Source organism: Apodemus sylvaticus, chromosome 9 (assembly GCF_947179515.1).
Source record: "Apodemus sylvaticus chromosome 9, mApoSyl1.1, whole genome shotgun sequence".
Taxonomy (NCBI): domain Eukaryota; kingdom Metazoa; phylum Chordata; class Mammalia; order Rodentia; family Muridae; genus Apodemus; species Apodemus sylvaticus.
The window spans coordinates 108,679,885-108,695,709 of record NC_067480.1 but is presented as its reverse complement, the minus strand read 5'-3'; positions in this window follow the sequence as shown (position 1 = coordinate 108,695,709).

Here is a 15,825-nt window from a genome sequence, read left to right as displayed (position 1 = left end):
TTGCCTTTTTTCCCTCGTCCCCTCTTGCTCGCTGGACTGACGGCATTATGTAGACATTCCAAGGCATGGGGGAGAACGGGAAGGGAAGCACTGTTGTACCAAGAGAATTCCAATATCCAGAACCAAGCAAAGACATCTTGCCCTTCAGGCTGAACCAGTAGTGGCCAATAGCATCCCAAGTAGTTCAAGAGAAACACACAGACCAAGCACTCTGAAAGTTGGACTGCCATCCACACCAGAGCCTAGGAAAGTAAGGAAAACCATATACTAAACCTAAACAGAATGTTCTAGTCTTCTTTTTGTTGCTGTAATAAAACACTGACCAAATAAGCTTGGGGAGGAAGTGTTTATTTTGGTTTATAGGTTTAAAGTCCATCATTAAGGGAAGCCAGGGCAGGAGCTCAGGGCAAGGACCTGGAGACAGGAAGCTATGCCAGAGAGAAATACTGCTTCTTTCAGTGGCTTGCTTACAGGTTCAGCTCTCTTTCTTATATAGGCCAGACCCATCTGCCTAGGGATGGTACTGCCCACAGTAGGCTAGGCCCTCCTAGCAATTAGTGTGTTGGATAAGTTTATGTCAGTTCAGTGCAAGTTATGGTAGTTTGCAAGGAGAGAACATCCATTTAAAAAATGCCTCCATAAGATCAAGCCTATAGGGCATTTCTTAATTAGTGATTGATGGAGGAGGGCCTAGACCATGTGGGTGGTAATATCCCTGGGCTGCTGGACCGGGATTCTGTAAGAAAGCAAGCTAAGTAAGCCATGAGGAGCAAGCCAGTAAGCAGCACACACACACACACACACACACACACACACACACACATACACACACACACACACATACACACACACACACACACATACACACACACACATACACACACACACACACACACACACACACACCATGGCCTTTATATCAGTTCCTATCTCCATATTTCTGTCTGCCCTGTTTGAGTTCCTATCCTGACTTCCTTCAGTGATGGACACTCTGGAGTGGAAATGTAAGAAAAATAAACCATTTCCTCTCCAACTTGCTTTTGGTCATGGTGTGTCATCACAGCAATAGTAACCCAAAGTAACACAATGAACAATGCCAATTGCTACAGGCACACTATACTGGATGGTCTTGTGTGTCACCTTGACACAAGATGGAGTTTTCACAGAGAAAGGAGACTCCCTTGAGGAAATGCTTCCATGAGATCCAGCTATAAGGCATTTTCTCAAGTGGTGATCAAAGAGGGAGAGACAGCCCGTTGTGTTTGGTGCCATCCCTGGGCTGATAGTCCTGGGTTCTATAAGAAAGCAAGCTGAGCAAGCTAAGGGAAGCAAGCCAGTAAGCAGCACCCTCTATGACCTGTGCATCAGCTCCTGCCTCCAGGTTCCTGCTCTGGGTAAGTTCCAGTCCTGATATCCTTTGGTGATGAACAGCAATGTGGTTGTGTAAGCTGAATAAACCCTTTCCTCTCCAACTTGCTTCTTGGTCATGATGTTTTGTGCAGGGATACCCTGTGCAAACATGACAACTAACATGTCAACATGTTAGTCTGATTGAGGAAATTCCTGAATTGAGGTATGTCAAGTTGACAGCTGGAGTCAACTATGCCACTCTACCAGTAGTTGTGATTGTGTGTGAGAACCAGAGTCCCCTACCATAACAGGTAAACTGTAAAATGCCCACATACAATTTTTTAAAATCCATCAAAAATTATAAATCTCAATGCAAATGAGCAAAAATAAGCAATTGTTATTCTCATTGTGATCAATAAATATATCAGAGTTATTAAGGACTTTAAAGTAGTTACCACTGAGATGCTTCAGTATAATCAAGGTATTCTTTGGAAATGACTAAATAATTAAAAATCTGGAAAAGGAAAAAATACATATAAAAGTAAGCAGGTCTTGCAACACAGGCCTATAATATCAGCCACTAAGACTGAGTAGCAAGACCCCAAGCTCAAGTCTTCCCTGGGGAACTTGACAACAATTTGTCTCAGAATAAAACAACATTTTAAAAGGTTTGGGGACACGGCTCAAGTTTGCTTAATATGTGTGAAGCCCTGGGTTCAATTCCTAGGCCCTCCTCCCATCCCAATTACAAACAAAACAAAACAAAAATAAATAAAAGAAAGGAAAAAGCATGAAAATACAGATAGGAAAAGTACAATAGAATTCTCAAGAAAGCTGACTCTACAGACTCATTTGGAGACTAGTAATGCCATTCCAGTAGTGAAAGTAACACTTATAAAAGCTGTAAAGGGACAAGCTCAGAAAGACAGGACAGATCAATGTGGAATTCTAACAATGCTCATAAGTTTTCAGTCCTGGCTGGGAAGGAGGAGAGGGTAAGGGCTGAAGGAACGTGTGTAGGAGCAATGGCTGAAATGGTTAGCCTTGACTAAAGGCACAGACCCTCGGATCCAAGAGGCTGCAAACATGCCAAACAGCGTAAACCCATATCACTCCACACCAAATGCACTGTAACTTTAACTCCTGAAAATAACATCAAATGAAAATACCCTGATGTTAGTGAGAGAAAAATAACGCCATCTGGGACAACGGATGAGGGTAAGTTTCTCAAAGATGAACTCAGGGAGGCTAGAAAAGAACTCAACAATACTTTCCAAGTCCATGAAGAATCACAAATTCTGTATCCAAAGAAGTTATCCATCAGAAGTGAAGAGAAAACATTTTAATGAAAATTTAAGCTCTCCCTAACATCCTCCATCACTGGGAACTGAAAGGCTGGCTAAAGGGAGGTTTTCAGACAGCAAATGAGGAAAGAAGGCAGGTTGAAGATGACAGGGGGTAAAGAACTGTGGGAAATGGGGAGATGAGCCCCCACTGCAGCGTTTGCTATGGGAGTGGCTGACACCATCTGACACCTCAACACAAAGATATTTTGAGGTAAGAAAGGAAGAGAAGCCTACATGAAACCCCATGCTCCAGTCAAAAGGAAAACGCTGGCCAGGAGGTGGTGGCGCACGTCTTCAATCCCAGCATTCAGGAGGCAGAGGCAAGTGGATTTCTGAGTTTGAGGCTAGTCTGGACTACAGAGTGAGTTCCAGGACAGCCTGGGCTACACAGAGAAGCCCTGTATTGAGAAACAAAACAAAAACAAACAAACAACAAAAACCCACTGTGTTAATTCTGTAATCGTCACTCTGGCGTGTAAACTATCCACTGCAGATGCTATATAAAAATGTAGACTCAGAAAGGCTCAAGAAAATGTCAAGATAGAACTCTAAACTTGCTCAACTTTAAACACCTAAGCAAATGTCACACAAGAACTGTAAACCAAGGGACTGGTGAGATGGCTCAGTTGAGTAAGAGCACTGACAGCTCTCCCAAAGGTCCTGAGTTCAAATCCCAGCAACCACATGGTGGCTCACAAGCATCCATAATGAGATCTGATGCCCTCTTCTGGTATGTCTAAAGACAGCTACAGTGTACTTAAATACAATAATAATAATAATAAGTAAAATCTTTGGGTCCAAGCGAGCAGGGACTGAGTGGGCAAGGTTAGCCAGAGTGAGCGAGGCTGACTGGAGTGAGCCGGGCTGGCCAGAGTGAGCAGAGGTGCTAGATTCAATCCCCAGCAACCATACGATGGCTCACAACCATCTATACAGCTACAGTATACTCATAAACATAAAATAAATAAATAAATAAATCTTTAAAAAAGATCAAAAAATAACTCTAAACCAAGAAGTCAATAAGTCAATAAATGTAAGACAGTAAATAACAGTAGCAAAACAGAAAAAGACAGAACTGTAAATGGCAGTTGTAAGGGTCTGCACAGTGGTAACCATGGGATTTATAAGTGCTGATGCTGTGATTGGTGGAAGACAACTGTAAAGATACTCTAATAATATGCTACATACATACATGCACACACACATACACACACAGAGAGACAGACAGAGAGAGAGAGAGAGAGAGAGAGAGAGAGAGAGTGTAAAGGAATGAATACCCGACCCCAACTTCTATGAGATAGGTAGATTGGAAGTAAAAAATTTATGCAAAGATAAGCCGTGAAATGCATGCATCATATAAACTGTCTCACGAGGTAGCTTTAAAACAAAGGTTGGTAAGTATGGAAATTGCCTAATTCACCAAATGAAATAGCAATACAAAATGTCAGTGCACCAAAGATTTATGTTTCAAAACATGTGCACAAAGACTCAAGAGCCAATGACATAAGCAGACAGTGTCATAGCTGTAGTGACAGGGTCAAGGAAAGGGAAGTTAGTGAGGTATCGACGACCCAAAGAACAAAGTGACTGCTATGGCCATAACTAGTACTCTAGAAAGTTCAGAACAACAGACAAAGACACACTTTTCCAGATCTCATGGAATACGCATCAAGATATATCACTCACTTTATGAGCCATAAAATAACTCTTTCTTTAAAATGTTTTAAAGAGTTCTAACTGCAGACTAGAATCTGCATCACAGAATCAAACAGGAAAACTAGCAACATAAAACAACTGGAAGATAATATTCTGCAGCTTATTTCCTGAAGCCAGCATTACCCTAATATAAAAACCAGGAAAGGAGACTACAAGAAACCCCAGACCAGCTGTTCTCAGGAGGTCGGTTGTCTCTTAAATCCTCAACAAGATCAACCTAAAATCCATCCCATAATGTAGAAGAATAATCACAGAGCAAGCAAGTGGGCTTTCTTCCAGAGAGGGAAGGCTGGCTCACCATTCAAAACCATCACTCAATAAGCTAACATAGAAACATCACATCGCTTTATTGGTTGATGCTAAAAAGAATTTGGCAAACTCCAACACCATCCAAAATAAAAAATACCAGTGTGACAGGAATAGGGAGAAGTAGCTCCCCTCAAGTAAAGACTGTTCATAAAAGTCAACACAATTCACATCTCACTTAATGGGGAAATATCAAATGCTTCAGCTCTAAAATTGGGGCCAAGATGATGTTCATTCTTGTCACTTTATCCCGTGTAGTTCTGGGAGCCATCCTTACACAAATAGAAGAAACTGGAAAACAAAGGCTATATGTACTGAAAGTAAAGAAAGTAAACTCTATAACTGGTGTGTTTGCCACCATGGAGGTTTCCCACATCTTTCTTAAAGTTTCTAGAACTTAGAAGGGAATTTAGCAACCACACAGGTCATGATTGATGAAAATGAATTATATTTCTATATTCTAAGCACAAAAATGTGCAAATGTAAGTAAAATACAAAACCATGACTAATTACTCTAAAGAAAATGGGATACATAGATGTACACTTGACAAAGTATATATGGGGAATCTACACTGAAAAGTGTAAATAAAATGTTGATGGAAGGTATTTTATGTTTTTAGATTTATTTCTATGTATATGAGTGTTTTGCCCACATGTATACATGTGCACCATGTGTGTGTCTGGCACATGTGTAGGTCAGATGTCTGATCCTCTACAACTGAAATTAAAGACAGTCATAAGCCACCATATTGTTGCTGGAAACTGAATCTGGGTTTAGATGCCCTTAACCACCCAGCCATCTCTCCAGCCCTAAAACGGAATGTCTGAAAGCCCTCTATAAATGTAGAACCATGTTTCAAGCTGTGCTTATTGGCTGGAAACTGTGATATAATACACACCCAACCTAACCAGTAAATTCAAAAGAAATTACTGCCAATCTCCCAGTAAGGCTCTTTATAGGCATAGACAGCTTTAGTCAGTAGAGCGTAGATCCTAGAATAGCAAAGAAGGAGGTGGGAGAGAGGACTCTCTCTACCCTTTATAAAGACCTCTGATAAGGATAGTGCTTGAGATAGCATTGTCCTGACAGAAGGCGAGATCATAGGTCATGAAGCAATAATACACTCGGGAATGAACGCGCACAAACACACCCGCGCCTTCTCCACAAACAACGCTGTAGCAACTGAGCCCTGAAAGGAAGAAGGAACTACAAACCATACCCTACACCTCACACTTCATATCATAGCTGAAAATACGTCGGGGACTTAGATGTGAAATGCAAGATTTTAAAACCTTTGTACAAAAAAAAAAGTGCAGACTAAAGTCCTCAGGAGCAAGACTGCAAGGCTAGGTCAGCTCCCTGCTTTGTAACAAAGCACCTGACACAAACAACTTTCCAGAAGGAACCATTTCTCTGGAGTCAAGGATTCAGAGGTATGGGGCCAGGGCAAACTGGTCCTATTGTTCTGAGACCTGGTAGACTAGCATGGCAGGGAGCACTTGGTGGGGAGTTTGCGGCCAGGAGCGTGTGGCCAGGGAGCACGCGGCTAGGGAGCACGTGGCCAGGGAGCATGTGGCCAGGGAGCACGCGGCCAGGGAGCACGTGGCCAGGGAGCACGTGGCAGAGCAAAGTCGTTCATTTTATTGGTACCTTAAGAAGGAGAGGGAAGCATAGAGGGACAGAGGCCAGGGGAAGGGAAGAAATGGAAGAGAAGGAAAAAGGAGAGAGTTAAACTTCATTATCAACTTGACTGGCTTTGGAGTCACCATGGGAACACCTGTGCACTTGTGCGTATAAAGATGTTTCCAGAAACGTTAACTAAGGAAGGAAGACCCTGAATGTGAGCAATGCCACCCACGGGCTGGGGTCCAGAACTGAGTGAAGTAGAAAAGTGAGCGGAGCAACGTCAATCTTCTCTCTGCTTCCTGGCTGCAGATGCTGGGTGACCTGTGTCCGCCGCCCCGCCTTCCCTGACATACTCTCGGGCATAATAAATGTGTCCTTCCCAAATCGCTTTGTTGGGGATGCTTAATCATAATTAGAGAGAGAGAGAGAGAGAGAGAGAGAGAGGGAGGGAAGGAGAGGGAGAGAGGGAGAGAGGGAGAGAGAGAGGGAGAGAGAGAGGGAGAGAGAGAGAGAGAGAGAGAGGGAGAGAGGGAGAGAGGGAGAGAGAGAGGGAGAGAGAGAGGGAGAGAGAGAGAGAGAGAGAGAGAGAGAGAGAGAGAGAGAGCCCTTTTATCCTCTAAGACTGCCAACAATGACCTAACTTCCTTCTACCAGGTCACACTTCTGGAAGGTTCCACCACTTCCCAATGTTGTCATAGACTCAAAACCAGGTCTTTATCACATGAGCCTGTGAAAGAGGTTTTACATCTAAATCAGAAAGAGCTTTTAGGCTTGATACCAAAAGCACTGTCTATCGTAAGGGAAAAAAAAGATTAACAAGTCATATTTTATCTAAAGTAAAAATTTTACTGTGTAAAAGCTCCGCGTAAGAGGATTTTTTAAAAAGAAGTTACAGACTAGGAGAAAATATTTACAAATCACATGTTCAACAAAGGATTAGTATTTAGAATATGTATATCACAAAATTTGACAATAACCAAAAAGAAGAAGAAGAAGAAGAAGAAGAAGAAGAAGAAGAAGAAGAAGAAGAAGAAGAAGAAGAAGAAAAACCCAGAGATATACAGATGGTAAATTAGCCAGAGGAAGATAGCTATCTAAATAGTCATTGGAGAAGTTTGAATTAAAACTTCCAACAATGATTTAACCAATACGTGTGACAAATCCAAACAGTGGCGGCGGGGGGGGGGGGGGGGGAGGGGGGAGGTGCAGGGGGTTTACGGGGGTGTGCAGGGGGTGTGTGCGGGTGTGTGTGTGTGTGTGTGTGAAAGCAGCTTACTGCTGCTGTACTGCTGGAGAAAGTGTGAGAGCAGAGCAGCCCACAGTGGAGAACTTCAGGGAAGAACGTCCTGAAGGGAAGCGTGCAGCTGCCATGACTCACTCTGAGAGTCCATGCTCGCCTTCCGTCCTGGAGAAGACAACAGACACGCTCACACAGAAACCTGCGCGGACATACCTAGAATAGTCTTGTTTGCCACGGCCCCAAGCAGGATGTCCTTCAAAGGATTTAAAATCAAAACAAAGCAAGCCTGTTGTGTGCAGTCCACATCCCAGGGAACGCTACATATGGGAGCAAGCAAGCCAAGCCCCAGACTTAGATAATAACCCCATGCTCTGCTAAGTGAGGGAAACCAGCAGCAGGTGGTTACAGACCTGCCACATCAGTTTCAGAAAATCCTCGAAGTGACTGAGCTCTGTTTGCAGTTGACTACCACTAGGGAAACTGTAGGAAGGCTATGTAGGGACCAGAGTTCTCCACAGGGCTAATGCTGTTCTCAAGGTGGAGACTGTGGCATCTTCCCACTTCTCACAGGACACTCACCCACGCCCTCTCCTATCAGGGAGTCCCAGCTCAGTCTGAGCATTGCCCACTGCAGCTGACACAAACAACTTGAAAGAGTAACAGGGTTGTTTTTAAGATTCCTGGAAGAGTTTTGATTATTTTTGTGTTTACCTTTCCCAAGGACAATTTTCCATGTGACTACATTAGAATACTCTACATATACATGTTCTGCATCACACACATACACTCACACATGCATACACACATGCACATGGACACGCATGCACACTCACATGCACACATGCCGCACACACAGGCATGCACCCATACACATACACACATGCACATATGCACACTCACACATACATACCACATGCACACATATACACATAGATACGTGCACATACACACATGAACATACATGCACATGTACACATACCACATGCACACATGCACACATGAACATACATGCACATGCATGCGCACACATGCATGCACACATACACACACACATACAAGCACGCACATGCAGGCACACATACATGCAGTGCTTCTGCACTATTACTATGGCATCACAGAAGTCTCAGATGATAGTTCTCATGGCAACCATCAGAGCCACTTCTCCTGAGTGCTTGTTAAAGCACTGAGCGTGACTCAGACTCTGAACCATCTTCTGCCAGAGAGTCCTTCTCTCTAGTGTTTTCTTTTAGCTTATTATCAAATGTGTTGTATTGAGAAATGATCGATGCTGTTTTGTCCAAAAAGTCCCTCCCTACATGGGGCCCATCTATAACTCTGGATGAGAAATAAATGCATTCAGTTCAATTCAACAGATGACGAGCATTTTCTAGATACATGGTTTTTCCGTGTTAATGGGTTTCTAGAGAAACAGAGATGAATAGCGGGAGGCTGCTGCTCTCAGGCAGATGATGGTGTCGCTTGGAGTCTCTGTCAGCTTCAGGATGTATCGTTAGTGGGGACTGAAAGGTGCCTTAGGAGCGTAGAGGAGAGGGTTGTGGCCGAAGCACACCCTAGTACATACGCAGTGTATTAAAAGAGCTGTGAGTACACATTCTAAGAGCGTGCCGCACCTGGCAGCCCAGCACATCCAATCTAAGTCTTGCCTTCACGATCTGCCAGCAGGTGGTAGGGGGCCAGCGGCTCATTTTAAGGATCAGGAAAATATTGTCAACCATTAAGTGACCTACTTTGCACAAAGTCTGGTACATGGAACTTTGTGAATGTTGGTGACATTTGAGCCAGCATAGCAGTTTTTAAAAGATAAATAAACCATGAGGCATTTATTTATTTATTTATTTACTTATTCACTTTACATTCTGCTCACTGCACCCCTCCGGGTTATCCCCTCCCCCTCTCCTCCCCTCCCCTTCTCCTCTGGGCTGGTGGGGGGTATCCCTCTGGATATCCCCCTCCCTGCACTTCAGCACTTCAAATCTCTGCAAGCTTAGGCACTTCCTCTCCTGTTGAGGCCAGACAAGGCAGCCCTGCTAGATGAACATATCCCACAGGCAGGCAACAGCTTTTGGGATAGCCTGAACCATGAGGTCTTTTACTGAGCTGTCTTCGGTCTCATGGGTGTGAGATACATATGTAGATGGATCTCTGGGCAGTGGGGTGAGTGCCTGAACGCACCAGAGGTAAGTATGGTCCTGTTTCGGTCTTGGACCAATTTCTGTTTAGTTCACAGTATTGAAGGAGCTAGACCTCTAGAATATGATACTGGTATCATGGTGGTGTTGAGACCATCCCAATGATGGGTGCTTATGAGAAAGTAATGAAAAGCCATGTGGAAGAGACATGCAGGGCACATGCTGGCTTTCATACAATGATATTCCCCCCAACATAACTCATCAAGTTCCATGGCACCCTCTTTAACCCCTCTGAGGCTGGTGTTCCATGGTCCAATTGCCTCCTACTATGACCTGCTTCCTCAAGGTTCCGCAACCTCAACACAGCCACGCTGAAACTAAGCAACCCACACATAAGCCTCTGAGGACAACCATGTCCTAGTGACCTCATGCAAGAGACGACAGGAAACCACCATAGGTGGGTGCCTCGAGGGTTTTACAATGTCTCCCACAGATGTGCAGAGTAGATATCATTACACCACTACTAGCCAAGGACTTAAGTGTTGTGTGCTGGCATGTTAGTGACCCCAGTTGACTGCGTCATGTTCATCTCTGGTGAGGAGCCTATTGACATACTCGGCTGCACAGTCTACAGAAAAGCCCTTGTATAGGACAATAATCCCCCCACCTTCCATGAACCCCACTCCACCCCTGGCCTGGGAAAAGACATACAAGAGCTCCATCAATATCATAGCCCCCTCATGTACTCTCATTCTCTGGTTACTACTTATCGTTTGGGGCATTTCTTATCAAGACTCCCCCCCCACCATTTCCTGTGAGGTTCCTGTGGGTTTATTGAAGAGAGAGCTTGCATCTCATGCCCACAAAGCATCTTTTTTTCTGCTTGAGTCAGCTGGGTGAAATGCTGCGATGCAGAAATATGCCTTGTGCGGTCCTATGGTCCAGAAAAGTTCTTAGATACAGACCAGCTCGGTGCCCAGTAGCCCCAGCTTTGATCCTGGAGCTTAGTAGAATGTGGTCTGTTGGGCTCTACTGCTTATCACTTCTTTACAGAGAGAACATTTAGGTAGGAAATAAACCATACATTAACACAGTGGAAAACTTTCAGATGTATGAGGTGCTGGGAAGTTTTAGCAATAATGAAATGTTTGTTTTATTTCTCATAGTAAGTTATAAGTAGTAGACGTGGGTACTATTGATGCTTTCTGGACTAATGTCACCTTCCAGGAGGCCTACCTACCAGTAGAGTGTGGGCTGTGAAGTGTCCTGACCCGCAGGACAGTCAACAGGGTCCCTGGAACTAGCTAGGGAAAGGCGAGAGACAAGAGACACAAGAGACGAACAGCAAGTCAGTATTCCAATCAAGCTGTCAAATTTTAATTTTTCACACAAGGCAATATAAAGGCAAGCAAGCAGGTGTGGGGAGGGGTGAAGGGGGGAAAGTCATTGTATTTGGGGAACAATCTCAGGGCGGCTAGCATCATTTCTCAGGAACAGTTTCTCAGAATTGTCTCTCAGAATCTCAGGGAAGATTTGGCAGGTGCAGTAGGAACTTGGCACAGAAAATTGATCATGAGGAGGTGAAGTGGAGAGGAGTTGCTATGGTAACCTAACCATAGGTGAGCTTCATTTGTTCGAGCCCACTTGGGTGAGTTCTGCAGGTACTGACCATCTAGCTTACTTGGCTAATCTTTAAACTAGTACATTTCCTTCTAAAGGCAGCCTAGAGAAAGCAGGCTGGAAATGGCTGAGAGGAGGGGGCCTCGGGCCCTCTGTGAGAATGGCTCCTGGCAGTGAAGCTTGTACACAGCCCACCCATAGGTGCCACTGTGGAAGCCAGCTAGCTATAAGTAGAGAAGCTTCCACTGTGAGTGGATCGGATTCACTTTTGTAGCCCGAGGTCTAGGAAGAGGAGAAGCCATGCAAATCTGCAGTAGAAGAGACGGGTGATCCATGCGACAGGCCTGTAAGAAACCTGCAAAAGCTGCACAGCTCCTAGAGAGAAGTGCAAACCAGAGGGCCAGGACTGCTTGGTGAGAGGGATGGGGCTGTGCACAGAGTGGGGCATCTCTGTTCCTCCCAGAAAATTACAGTATACATCAGTCCTCGGGGTCAAGCAAGTTAGAGCCATGTCAGGTGTGACATCTGGTCTCTCCTTTCCGGGCCGGTGTCATCTGAGAAGAGAACCGGGGTCCCGTCTTTTTCCTCAGCCACTCTCTCACTATCCTGGGAGTGTGTTTCCCACAGTGCCAGGATTGAGACCTGGAGAAGGTGTTTGAGGGGACAGTTCTAGTTTATAGGCAGTGGCTGACTTCTTGCTTAGCCAAAGTTCCCAGATCTACCATCTTTAATGCTGACCAAGAAGCATCCCTGGAATATCAGCGTAGAGGACACTGGTGGCCTTGGCGTGGGAAACAGACCTCCTCACCTAAGCAGACCTGGGGCCAGGTGTCTCCAGGCTTTCTTCACCTGCTATAGGTGTCCACTCACGAAACCATGCTCTTCTGAGGGTCATGCTCTGTAGCCTCTGGGGACACTTCTGGGTCCAATCTTTCTTAACCTTCTCTGAAAAGAAAGTTTCCAAACTGCTTATGTTGCTCTGGTCCAGAACCCATTCTAGATCTTTCATGTGATTTTTTTTTTAAAAAAAAAAAACAAAAAATAAATAGATCTAACCTCCTGACACTGGCCAAGCACCTACTGGATAAAGGTAGTCTTTGGCCCATCTGCTCACTGCTCAAACAAAGGTCACGCTTAAGAAACTGAGAGGCCCCACAGGGACCAGGATGGGGATGAGACTTGCAAGACAGACTGCCAGTGCGGCTGAGGACCAAGAAGACCCAGGCACCAATGTGAGGGGGCGGCATACTACTGTGGACTTGAAGCTTCAGCCTGTCTGCCTGCAGTGGTAGAGATACAATGACAGGTATCCTTGGGAGCTGGAGAAAAAAATGCCTATGTCACCCAAGTGGCTCTAGAGCCTATTCACCAGCCCCTAAACGCAGCTCTCCACAGGAAAATTGCACAAAGCTGCAGGCCAGGAAGCCTCATCCTGAAAGCATGGAGGGAAAGGAAGAAAGGTTGAATCTGCTGTGGGGTGATCAGATCAAGCAAGCCCCAGCCAGCCCACCAGGAAGCTTATGTGTGACAGACAGCAATGGTTGGAGCCCTCCACTTCAAGGGTCCTGGATTCCTATCTGGGACTCAGGAGAGGGCAACTCCTGCCCTGAGCCTCCAAGCCTCTTCACTCCTGCATGGCTCTGTTTCCCATGATCCCTCTTGTTCTTCAGTAAGTTTCCAAGCCATGTGTGTATAGCCTGCAGCCATGAGAAGAAAGCTGTCTCCCAGGTGAGCCCCTCGCTGCTCTGGTTGCATTGCTGACTGCTTCTAAGCCACAGCTGTCCACAGTTGCAATGCAGAGAGACTCTTCTGGCGCATCATCTCACTCTCCCTTACATCGTCACCTGTGGTTAGCTTTCTCTCTCCCATTCTGAGGGATTCTCTTGCTCTGCAGAATTCAGTCTTCAGATCTGGCTGCTCTTCGGGGGACTTCAGCACTGCCTGGGCTCCGGAAGGGCTGGCCTTTGTTGCATCAGACTGACTCCCTTTGTGAACAGGTTTGCACGGTGACCCACTGACCTACTTTCCTTTTCGATGCTGCCTGGCATAACTCAGCATCTTTGCGAGGAAAGTGCCTCTCCTTCTCAGATCTGTGATCTTTAGGTTGTGTGACAGGAAACATGAGGGTGACAGCCCTCCCCCCCACACACCAAGAACAGAATACATGAGGGTATTAACAGCCATTAGACTGGCTCGGTTTGACACCACTTACTATGAGAAGCATGATGGACTTCTCTATGTCTTTCTCCAGCTTACAGCTCTCCCTTCTTCACACTCGCCCATGAGATTGACTTAGCCCTGTCTTGTTTTTGTATTTAAAGAAAAACAAACTGGTTCACTGACCTGGAGACTTTCAACTTGGCAGAGATTGAAACTGGTTTGTGTGTGTGTGTGTGTGTGTGTGTCTGTGTCTGTGTGTGTCTGTGTTTGTGTATGTGTCTGTGTGTTTATGTGCATGTGTGTGTATGTGCATGTGTGTGCATGTTTGTGTGTATATGTCTGCCTGGGTGTCTGTGTGTGTGTATGTGTGTTTGTGTACGTGTATGTCTGTGTGTTTGTGTGCATTCATGTGTACATATTTGTGTGTGTATGTCTGTGTGTGTATATGTATGTATGCCTGGGTATCTGGGTGTGTGTGTATGTGTATGCCTGTGTATTTATGTGCACGTGTGTGTATGTGCGCACGCGTACGCGTATGTGTGTGTGTGTGTGTGTGCATATTTGTGTGTGTGCATATTTGTGTGTGTATGTCTGTGTATGTATATGTATGTATGCCTGGGTATCTGGGTGTGTGTGTATGTGTATGCCTGTGTATTTATGTGCATGTGTGTGTGTGTGTGTGCATATTTGTGTGTGTATGTCTGTATGTGTGTGTGTGATTTGTTTTCATTCACAGGGTTGTGATATCTTGATTGAATGAATCCTTCAAAATGAATGAAATTTCCAGAGTGTCTTCAATCATCTGCACAAACAGAGCCTCCTAAAATTGCCCAAGAGGGAAAAAATGCTGTTTGACAAAAACGACAATGCAGACAAAACCAAATCGATGCGGCAGATCTGCTGCAGAGGCGCGGCAGGGCATGTTCTTTATCCTTCACAGAGGGCTGCAGTTGTAGAACCACTTGCTTGAGCTGTAGGAAGGAGACCACTGCCAGGAAGCCAGGTGACATGAGCTAATGGCATTGTGATGAGGGGCTGTAGCACACTTAGACATGGTCAGGGAGGAGGGAGGGAAGACACCTATAGACGAGGAAAGCATTTCTGAGCTGGAGACCGAAAGCAAGCTGAGGGCATTGGAGTCCTCCCTAGCAATTGGAGTCCTCCCTAGCAATTGGAGTCCTCCCTAGCAATTGGAGTGAGTCCTTTGTAGCATTAGTTACTTTTCTGCAGTGATAAAATACTCTGACAAAGGCAACTTAGAGGAGAAAGGGGTTATTTTGGCTTCCATTTCCAAAGGGCTAGATAGAGTCCACCATGCTAGAACCTGGCTGGCCACATTTCCTGTGTACACATGAAGCAAAGAGCAAGAACAGGAAGTCAGGCAGGACAAGAAAAAAAAAAACTCCACAAAGCCGACCTCCAGTATCGTACTTCCTCCAGCAAGCCTCTGGAAACACTGCTGGAAAAGCCCAACATCTATTAACCCAAATCTGTTAACACTGACACAGACCGGAGAAACGACTCTGTTCAGTCTAGCTGTCTGAAGCCGTGAGTTTGTTGCCGCTGCTTAGAGGACTAGGGCTGAGTAGTTATATACCAGGGCAACTGCATCACCCAAAGGTCTGCAGCCACATGGGTGACAGCTTGGAAAACTTGAGCTCCCTGCACGCCGCCCAGGGGGCTCTGTGGGTGCCTTATCTCCCAGAAACTATCCTTCAGTTTTACAGTGCTGGGCCAAGCCTTGTAGATGTTGTGAAGTTCTGAGCTTCCTGGGTCTTCTGAGTTGTATAAACCTCACTTCTTCCCTACGGGAAGGAATGTACTACGATTTTCCAGTTATCCCAATAATGTAGATGCTCACCCCATTCCTTAGTCCCAGTCTCAGCTCTTCCCTGCCTCCTTCCAGAACTCCCAAGCATCTCTTGCATTGTGTCTAAGTTGGCAGCTGCCTTTTCCACAAATCCTGGCTTGAGCGTTCATTGGCACGGTTCTGTCCTTCTCCTGGAACGCTGTCTGCCTTAGTTTTGCTCTCAGTCCCATGTGTATGTGTGTGCATGGGTGCCTGCCTATGTATGTGTGTATGTCCATGTGTGTACACCTATGCATGTGTGTGTGCATATGTATATATGTGTGTGTACGCGCACGTGTGTGTGTGTGTGTGCCTATACATTTGTGTGTGTGAGTGTGTGTGTGTGTGTGTGTGTTCCTCCTACCCAACTCCCTGTTCTTTCTCTTCCTCCCATGCTGGACCCTCCTCCTATGAGTGGCCTCTAAGTGAGGGCAGTCCCTTCTCTTTCCGGTACATTTCCC